This window comes from Mercenaria mercenaria, chromosome 4, assembly GCF_021730395.1.
Source record: "Mercenaria mercenaria strain notata chromosome 4, MADL_Memer_1, whole genome shotgun sequence".
In the NCBI taxonomy this organism is placed as follows: Eukaryota; Metazoa; Mollusca; class Bivalvia; order Venerida; family Veneridae; genus Mercenaria; species Mercenaria mercenaria.
Genome location: NC_069364.1, coordinates 83,402,176 through 83,411,905, shown reverse-complemented (window position 1 = coordinate 83,411,905; position 9,730 = coordinate 83,402,176). Strand labels below are relative to the sequence as shown.

Sequence of the window (9,730 nt, the reverse complement as noted above, 5' to 3'; positions counted from 1 at the left end):
ATTTAGCCAGAATAAACAAGATTAATTGGAAGGATTAATCTATATTATTTTCGCCTTCCACCATTATAAAGATATTGCTGGATACGAAACAGGATTGTTGAAGTTCTACATCAGATGCCACCAATATCTCTAATTTTCTGTGATGTGTGGCCGAAGGTCACAAAATAATGTAGCAAATAATACAAAAATGTTTTCATATTTGCAGAAAAAAAAGATTAAGAGAGCAGTTTTTGCTTCTTTACCAGAAACTGAAAAAAGAAAGACAGAGAGCTCACCTGTTGCACGTTCTAGGATGTATCGAGCAGTTTTTGCTTCTTTACCAGAAACTGAAGAAAGAAAGATAGAGAGCTCACCTGTTGCACGTTCTAGGATGTATCAACCTGAATTTCAACCACAACAGCAGCAGCAACCTGCTGTGCCTGAATCTCAAACATTTAATAAAGAGTCTATGTTTGAATCATTGCCAGCGATGAGGGATGTAGGTTTTTGCTTACAGGCATCCTCACCATTTTCTAGAATGTCAATGGTTGGAGCACCATCTCCATCTTTAATGTTTGGAAGTGGTGCTCAACCTCCACCAGTGGGTGCTCGACCCCCACCAGCTCCACCAGGGGTAGCTTTCACTGCCACCACCTCCACCAGGGGGTGCTCCACCCCCATCACCTTCACCAGGGGTTGCTTCGCCACCGCTGCCTAGAAAAGCGGTTACTCAACAGCTACAAGCTGTATCATTGTGTGCAAAGTCTCTGCCCCTTGCAAAAAGAAGAGTGCCACCACCTCCACCTGCATTTGGTCAACAACCTATATTTGATTCAGTACCATTGATGGGAGCAGCCCCACTTTCAAATTTAGCATCGTTTCCTTTGCCTCAGACTTCTTCATTTGGAGCACCACATTCATCTTTAATGTTTGGAAGAGGTGCTCCACCCCCACCACCTCCACCAGGGGGTGCTCCACCACCGCTGCCTGGAAAAGAACGTCTGCATTCTTCATTTGGAGCACCATCTCGGTCTTTAATGTTTGAAAGAGGTGCTCCACCACCACCTCCACCACCACCAGGGGGTGCTCCACCACAACCTCCTAGGCCAGAAGTTGCTCAACCATATTCAGCTAAATTATGGGGTGCACCTCCGCCACCACCACCTGCATCAGGGTTTATGCCACGAAAGCCTGCAGCTCCATCTGGCATGGCTTCACCACCTCCTCCACCGCCACTAGGAACTGGAGATGATGCACAAGTCCCGATGCAGCAGCTTCTGGAAATTAGAAGACCAGTCATGTCATCATGTTCAAGTTCTGTATATATGAAAAAAAAGTCCCTTAAGATGGCTTTTCCATCTGTTCAACAGCAAGCTACACAAGTTATGACAAGTGCCAATGAGGCATCTCCTCAACGAATGGAACAACTAAAAGTATCTCTAGAGAGAAAGGTTCAAGAAGCTGCAGATAAGATGGCCCATTCAACAGAAGCAGAACCAGTGCAGGCTTTATTGTCAGTTAGAGCTCCATCACCAGAACTGGCACTGCAACCACTGAAGGTACCTATTTTATGTTTATATTGCACTAGAATTCTTGGGCCAATATGATATACCTCATACACATGTAACAAAGTCATTATTAAACTTCCACAAAATGAAGTTTAAGGGGCTATATGAGAGTGAGCTTGTTGGTCGGTTGGTTGGTCTGTCTGTCTGTCATTCAGTTGGTTTTTCATGGTTTCCGGGCAATAACTCATGAAAAGCTTGACAGATTTAAATAGTTTTTGGTACACAGGTGTATATTCAGAAAATACAGACCAAATTTGACTTTGATATCACTAGGTCAAAGGTCAAGGTCACAGTGACCATGAACAGTTAAACAGTTTCCTGATGATAACTTGAGAATGCTTTGACCTAGGATCATACATTTTGGTCAATTACAGGTCAGGTTCATCTTTCAGGTCAGTAGGTCACAATGACCCTGGTTTCCGGATGATGACTTGAGAATGCTTTTGCCTAGGATTATAAATTTTGGTACACAGGTGTAACATCATGAAAAACAGGTCAAGTTTGACTTAAAAGGCTAGTAAGATCAAAGGTCAAGATCACAATGACTCAGAACAATTGAACGGTTTCTGGATGATAACTTGAGAGTGCTTGGGCCTAGGATCATAGGTTTTGGTACACAGGTGTTACAAAATGAAATACAGGTCAGTTTTGACTTTGAGGTCAGTAGGTCATTGTTCAGGGTCACAATAATCCGAAACATTTAAATGGTATCCAGATGATAACCTGAGAGTGCTTTTGCCTAGGATCATACATATTAATTTGAACGTTGGTCATGGCCAGCAGATGACCCATTTTGATTTTGAGGCCAGTATGTCACAGGTCAAGGTCACAGTGACCTGGAAGAGTTAACAGTTTTCAGACAATAACTTCAGAATTCTTGGGCATAGAATCTTGAAACTTAATAGGGAGGTTGGTCATGATCAGCAGATGACCCCTATTGATTTTGAGTTCAAAAGGTCAAAGGTTAGAGTGACCGGAACATTTAAACCATTTCAGGACATTTACTTTAGAATGCTTGGGTCCAGGATCATGTAACTACATAGGGATGTTGATTATGAGCAGCAGATGACCCCTATTGGTTTTAAGGTCAAAGGTCAAGCAAGTTCTGCTTTGACATTTAGCTTAGTTCTGTGACAAGGCCATATTATTGGGGCATAATTCGTTACTCCTGTGACAATGCTAGTTTCGAATTTTCACAATTTGTCTATTACAGAAATAGGTAGGCTTCAGAGTTCACACATAAATTTAGATTTCTTTCACAGCAAATTCTGCTGTATGTTATTGAAGTTGAATGTAATGGAAACTTGATATCTCCAATTTCAATTGATTGAGCCTTTTACTCGGCTTTAATTTGGCAGAAGTAAAGCAGGATTTTGTTAGTTATTTTTGGCAGTCCAGTATCAAGTTGAATATGTTTTCTCTCAAGCACACAATTTAGTTTTCAGAACCATGAATAGTTTGCAGGTACTAATGGGAATATTTTTTTAACAGATGGATTTGGATGCTGTTAAAACTTATAAATCAATGAGAAGTCTTGTAGGACATCGAACTCTCCTTGCACATACAGTTGAAGAGTCTTTCAATGGAGGTGGAGGAAATAAAGCAGGAAAAGGGGCACAAGTACCAACAGCAGCATCACAAGTATCATGGAGGGCAGAAAGTGTACCATTAAAAAATAGATCAAGAGCATTCTGTAGTGAGTTTATTTTACTTAATACAATGTGTAATCATTATAATTTATGAAGGACTAATTTTCTTGGATTTTATAGATTTCTCAGTCAACAAAAACACTATGGAGTAGTAAAATTGCAACTTTGGTAACGTTCTTTACATGTATAGTTGTGGTACAAATGAAATGCTGATAATATAAAGACAGTGTGTGCATTTATTTACCAGAATACACATGCCTGTTTATGTAAAATATTTTTTTCCATCAGTTTGTACACTGGGCATTCAAATCAACTGATTAGAAAAATCTCTATACCAAAGTTATATTTTGAAGAACTTGTCAATGAATACATTTCCTACCATGATGAGATTTGAAATTTAAACATAGCCTAACATAATTATAACAGATTGCCTTTCTGAATAGAGCGAGTCAAAGGGGTCTCCTTGGCGGAGTGATTAAGGTCACTGACTGAATCACATGGGTTTTGAAACCAACCTCCATGCAGGAATATTGTCAAACAATCATCCCTCCCTTCAAGCAAATCACTTGAAGATAGTACAACCACGTGATCCTAGAATGCAGGCGGCACGCTTGGCAACGCCTAGTAAACCAAATGCTTGCCTTAATCTACAGTCAGATTGGCATTTATGTCACAACCTAACAACATAATGAAAGTATTTGATATCTATATTTTGCAGTATGTCACTCGTCAAATTCTCTGTACTCAAAATACAGTCAGCTAATTTCATTGTTTGCATTTTTAGCAGGTGCGCGTCACAACATTAGAAAATGAAGTAATTTTAGTATTACTGCATTATTTTTTAGTTTTTTATGCCCCCGAAGGGAGGCATATAGTTTTTGAACCGTCTGTCTGTCCGTCTGTCGGTCTGTGCGCAATTTTCGTGTCCGGTCCATATCTTTGTCATCAATGGATGGATTTTCAAATAACTTGGCATGAATGTGTACCACAGTAAGACGATGTGTCGCGCGCAAGACCCAGGTCCATAGCTCAAAGGTCAAGGTCACACTTAGACGTTAAAGGATAGTGCATTGATGGGTGTGTCCGGCCCATATCTTTGTCATCGATGGATGGATTTTCAAATTACTTGGCATGAATGTGTACCACAGTAAGACGACGTGTCATGCGCAAGACCCAGGTCCGTAGCTCAAAGGTCAAGGTCACACTTAGACGTTAAAGGATAGTGCATTGATGGGCGTGTCCGGTCCATATCTTTGTCATCGATGGATGGATTTTCAAATAACTTGGCATGAATGTGTACCACAGTAAGACGACGTGTCACACGCAAGACCCAGGTCCGTAGCTCAAAGGTCAAGGTCACACTTAGACGTTAAAGGTCATTTTTCATGATAGTGCATTGATGGGCATGTCCAGTCCATATCTTTGTCATTCATGCATGGATTTTAAAATAACTATGCATGAATGTGTGACACAGTAAGTCGACGTGTCGCGCGCAAGACCCAGCTCCGTAGGTCAAAGGTCCTAAACTCTAACATCGGCCATAACTATTCATTCAAAGTGCCATCGGGGGCATGTGTCATCCTATGGAGACAGCTCTTGTTTTGCTCGTTTTACTAACAAAACATATAATATTTAACTAATGAGATAAAATCTTAGTACAACAAAATTAAAATAATGAAAAATGTAACTCGGCTGAAATTCAGCCCAATTTATACATGGTAGCAGTGTCTACTGTACCGATAAGGGGAAGTAACACTGTGTTGGAGTTTGTTTTAAAACCTCACTTAGGTCTACAGTCCTCTTTTTGAGGAAGCTATCCAGCTAGTAGTTCTGTGTAGGTATCTCCCATGATAAAATAATGCCTTAAAGGGCACACAACAATACAGTGAGGTAAAATGATATTTAGTATTTACTGATTTAATTCACAGCTCTTACATTTATTATGTGTTAAGAAGCTAATTCATGGCTGATATTTTATTGGGTTTTTAGTTCACCAGAGCATGAAGAGCTCAAGGTGAGCTATTGTGACGAGTCATTGTCGTCCCGCGTTCATCAACATTTGCCTTGTTAACCCAATCTTTATGAAACTTAGTTAGAATGTTTGTCTTGTTAATCTCTAGGTCAAGTTCAAAACTGGGTCATGTAAGATAAAAAACTAGGTCAGTATACCATCATTTGAAAATCTTGTTAACACTCTAAAGGCCACATTTATGATCCTATCTTCATGAAACTTGATCAGAATGTTTATCTTGATGATCTTGATGACCTCTAGGCCAAGTTAAAATCTTGATCATGTGCGGTCAAAAACTAGGTCACTAGGCCAGTCTAGAGGAAAATATTGTAAACACTCTAGAGACCACATTTTAAGTTTGAAACTGATGATAATTGCTCAGAATCTTTATCTTGATGATCTCTAGGTCAAGTTCGAATCTGGGTTGTGTGGGGTCCAAAACTTGGGTTACATGGTCAAATTGTAGAAAAAAAGTTTGTTAACACTCTAGAGGCTACATTTATTACTCTATCTTCATGAAACTTGATCAGAATGTTTATCTTGATGATCTCTAGGTCAGGTTCAAATCTGGGTCATGTGGGATCAAAAACTAGGTCACTAGGCCATATCAAATGAAAATCCTGTTAACACTCTAGAGACAACATTCTAAGTTTGAAACTCATTAGAATTGGCCAGAATGTTTGTCTGATGACTTCTAGGTAAAAGTTGAATTTGGGTCGTGTGAGTTCAGAAACTAGGTCACATGGCCAAATTAAAAGGAAAGCTTAATAACACTCTAGAGGCCACATTTGTAATCCCTATCTTCATGAAACTTGATCAGAATATTTATCTTGAAGATCTATTAAAATCACTAAGCTAGATCAAAGGAAAATCTTGTTAACACTCTTAGGTTAGTGGCCAATTATTTTTAGTTTGAAACTCATGAGAATTGGTCAGAATGCTTGTCCTGATTTAATCTAGGTAAAGTTCGAATATGTGTCATCTTGGTTCAAAAAACTATTTCACCCGATCAAATCAAAGAAAAACTTTATGTATGCAATAGGGGATGCATTTTTCATCTGATGTGCATGAAACTTGGTCAGTATCTTTGTCTCCATGAAATCACGAATGACTTTTTATCTGAATCCATGAGATCAAAAACTATGTCACCAGGTCATATCAAAGATAAAGCTTGTTTACACATTTTTGATTCAATCTTCATAAAACTTGGTCAGAATGTTTTATATCATAAAGTCTTGTATGATATTGAATTTGGGTCAGGTAGAGTCAAAAACAGTAGGTCACTTTGTAAAATCCAAGGAAAAGCTTGTTTTACATTCTAGATGCCACTTTTTTGCTCCAGTCTTCATGAAACTTTTCAGAATATTTGTTTTCATGAAATCATGGACATGTTTTTATCTGGGTCAAAAACTAGTACACTTATTCAAATAAAAAAATGCTTATTTACACTCTGGCCACATTTTTGGTCTAATCTTAATGACAATTTGTTAGAATATTTGTCTCCATGAAATTTCGAACGAGTTTAAATTTGGGTACAGTTGGGTTAAAAACTAGGTAACTAGACAAATCAAAGAAAAATCTTTTTTACACATTATAGAGGCGACACTTTTGCTCCAATCTTCATGAAACATATGGTCAGAATGTTTATCTCCTTGGAAACTCAGATGAAGGTGAAACTGGGTCATGTGATGTCAAAAACTTGGTCACCAGGTTGCATATGTTTACACTGATATGGTGTGTTACTCTGATGAGCGACCTAGGGCCATCATGGCTCTCTTGTATTTACGTCTTGCTGACTTAAAAATATGCCTCTCTTCTTTTTAGCTCACATGTCACAAAGTGACAATGTGAGCTTTTGTGATCACGCAGCGTCCGTCGTCCGTGCGTGCGTGCGTCCGTGCGTGCGTCCGTGCGTGCGTAAACTTTTGCTTGTGACCACTCTAGAGGTCACATTTTTCATGGGATCTTTATGAAAGTTGGTCAGAATGTTTATCTTGATGATATCTAGGTCAAGTTCGAAACTGGGTCAACTGCGATCAAAAACTAGGTCAGTAGGTCAAATAATAAAAAAACCTTGTGACCTCTCTAGAGGCCATATTTTTCATGGGATCTGTATGAAAGTTGGTCAGAATGTTTATCTTGATGATATCTAGGTCAAGTTCGAAACTGGGTCAACTGCGATCAAAAACTAGGTCAGTAGGTCAAATAATAAAAAAACCTTGTGACCTCTCTAGAGGCCATATTTTTCATGGGATCTGTATGAAAGTTGGTCAGAATGTTCATCTTGATGATATCTAGGTCAAGTTCGAAACTGGGTCAACTGCGGGCAAAAACTAGGTCAGTAGGTCAAATAATAAAAAAACCTTGTGACCTCTCTAGAGGCCATATTTTTCATGGGATCTTCACGAAAGTTGGTCAGAATGTTCATCTTGATGATATCTAGGTCAAGTTCGAAACTGGGTCATGTGCCGTCAAAAACTAGGTCAGTAGGTCAAATAATAAAAAAACATTGTGACCTCTCTAGAGGCCATATTTTTCATGGGATCTGTATGAAAGTTGGTCAGAATGTTCATCTTGATGATATCTAGGTCAAGTTCGAAACTGGGTCAACTGCGATCAAAAAGAAGGTCAGTAGGTCAAATAATAAAAAAACCTTGTGACCTCTCTAGAGGCCATATTTTTCATGGGATCTGTATGAAAGTTGGTCAGAATGTTCATCTTGATGATATCTAGGTCAAGTTGGAAACTGGGTCAACTGCGGTCAAAAACTAGGTCAGTAGGTCTAAAAATAGAAAAACCTTGTGACCTCTCTAGAGGCCATACTTGTGAATGGATCTTCATGAAAATTGGTTAGAGTGTTCACCTTGATGATATCTAGGTCAGTTTCGAAACTGGGTCACGTGCCTTCAATAACTAGGTCAGTAGGTCAGATAACAAAAAAACCTTGTGACCTCTCTAGAGGCCATATTTTTAATGGGATCTGTATGAAAATTGGTCAGAATTTTTATCTTGATGATATCTAGGTCAATTTCGAAACTTGTTCAACTGTGGTCAAAAACTAGGTCAGTAGGTCTAAAAATTGAAAAACCTTGTGACCTCTCTAGAGGCCATACTTTTCAACGGATCTTCATGAAAATAAGTCAGAATGTTCACCTTGATGATATCTAGGTCTTGTTCGAAACTTGGTCACGTGTTTTTAATAACTAGGTCAGTAGGTCAAATAGCTAAAAAGCCTTGTGACCTCTCTAGAGGCCATATTTTTCATGGGAACTATATGAAAATTGGTTTGAATGTTCATCTTAATGATATCTAGGTCAGGTTTGAAACTGGGTCAACTGCGGTCAAAAACTAGGTCAGTAGGTCTAAAAATAGAAAAACCTTGTGACCTCTCTAGAGGCCATACTTTTGAATGGATCTTCATGAAAATTGGTCAGAATGTTCACCTTGATGATACCTAGGTCTTGTTCGAAACTGGGTCACGTGCCTTCAATAACTAAGTCAGTAGGTCAAATAATAAAAAATCTTGTGACCTCTCTAGAGGCCATATTTTTCAGTGGATCTTCATGAAAATTGGTTAGAATTTTTATCTTGATGATATCTAGATCAGATTCAACACTGGGTCACATGAGCTCAAAAACTAGGTCACAATATCAAATAATAGAAAAAAACGACATCATACTCGGTTTAAAACTGGGTCATGTGGGGACAGGTGAGCGATTCAGGACCATCATGGTCCTCTTGTTCTTTGTAAGAACACAGAAATAATAAACAACAGAATTGAAACTGGCAGTTTTGTGATGAAATCACATATCAATGTGAACAGTACATCAAGCTCCTAAAAGCGCATTAAGTAAAGAGAAAAGATAGCATCTTCATTTAGGGAGATTTCACTCTATGTTCTATTTAAATTCCAGACCTGTTTTTTAGCTCACCTGTCACAAAGTGACAAGGTGAGCTTTTGTGATCGCGCGGCGTCCGTCGTCCGTCGTCCGTGCGTGCGTGCGTGCGTGCGTCCGTAAACTTTTGCTTGTGACCACTCTAGAGGTCACATTTTTCATGGGATCTTTGAAATTGGTCAGAATGTTCACCTTGATGATATCTAGGTCAAGTTCGAAACTGGGTCATGTGCCATCAAAAACTAGGTCAGTAGGTCTAAAAATAGAAAAACCTTGTGACCTCTCAAGAGGCCATATATTTCACAAGATCTTCATGAAAATTGGTCAGAATGTTCACCTTGATGATATCTAGGTCAAGTTCGAAACTGGGTCATGTGGGGTCAAAAACTAGGTCAGTAGGTCTAAAAATAGAAAAACCTTGTGACCTCTCTAGAGGCCATATTTTTCATGAGATCTTCATGAATATTGGTCAGAGTGTTCACCTTGATGATATCTAGCTCAAGTTCGAAACTGGGTCATGTGGGGTCAAAAACTAGGTCAGTAGGTCTAAAAATAGAAAAACCTTGTGACCTCTCTAGAGGCCATATTTTTCATGAGATCTTCATGAATATTGGTCAGAATGTTCAC

General features: G+C 38.9%; 1 pseudogene; it reads left to right on the top strand.

The window, feature by feature from the left end:
* Positions 1 to 209: 209 nt before the first annotated feature.
* LOC128556496 (uncharacterized) overlaps positions 210 to 9,730 on the top strand; it is a 32,963-nt pseudogene continuing 23,442 nt past the window's right edge.